The 757-nt window shown below is 40.8% G+C and overlaps 1 non-coding gene across 1 annotated transcript; it reads left to right on the forward strand.

Moving 5' to 3' along the window:
- The first annotated feature begins 338 nt into the window (after positions 1-338).
- LOC112793047 (small nucleolar RNA R71) lies at positions 339-446 on the forward strand. Its single transcript, XR_003197757.1, has one exon. It is a non-coding gene; the product is annotated as a small nucleolar RNA R71 (small nucleolar RNA).
- The last annotated feature ends 311 nt before the right edge of the window (positions 447-757 follow it).

Here is a 757-nt window from a genome sequence, read left to right on the forward strand (position 1 = left end):
TCTTCAGATGAAGCGTCCTTAGTACTGCTTGCTGCAGCTTGCATTCCAGACAGACTTTGAGAAATCATATTGACTTGCTGAGTCAATATTTTGTTCTGAGCCAATATGGCATTCAGAGTATCAATCTCAAGAACTCCTTTCTTCTGATTTGTCCTATTATTCATAGGATTCCTTTCAGAAGTGTACATGAATTGGTTATTCGCAACCATTTCAATGAGTTCTTGAGCTTCTGCAGGCGTCTTCTTCAGATGAAGAGATCCTCCTACAGAGTTGTCCAATGACATCTTGGACAGTTCAGATAGACCATCATAGAAGATACTTATGATGCTCCATTCAGAAAGCATATCAGAAGGACACTTTCTGATCAATTGTTTGTATCTCTCCCAAGCTTCATAGAGGGATTCACCTTCCTTCTGTCTGAAGGTTTGGACTTCCACTCTAAGCTTACTCAATTTTTGAGGTGGAAAGAACTTTGCCAAGAAGGCATTGACTAGCTTTTCCCAAGAGTTCAGGCTTTCTTTAGGTTGTGAGTCCAACCATATCCTAGCTCTGTCTCTTACAGCAAAATGGAATAGCATAAGTCTGTAGACCTCAGGGTCAACCCCATTGGTCTTGACAGTGTCACAGATTTGCAAGAATTCAGCTAAGAACTGATGAGGATCTTCCAATGGAAGTCCATGGAACTTGCAATTATGTTGCATTAGAGAAACTAATTGAGGCTTAAGCTCAAAGTTGTTTGCTCCAATGGCAGGGATAG

Source organism: Arachis hypogaea, chromosome 3 (assembly GCF_003086295.3).
Source record: "Arachis hypogaea cultivar Tifrunner chromosome 3, arahy.Tifrunner.gnm2.J5K5, whole genome shotgun sequence".
NCBI classification, from domain to species: Eukaryota; Viridiplantae; Streptophyta; class Magnoliopsida; order Fabales; family Fabaceae; genus Arachis; species Arachis hypogaea.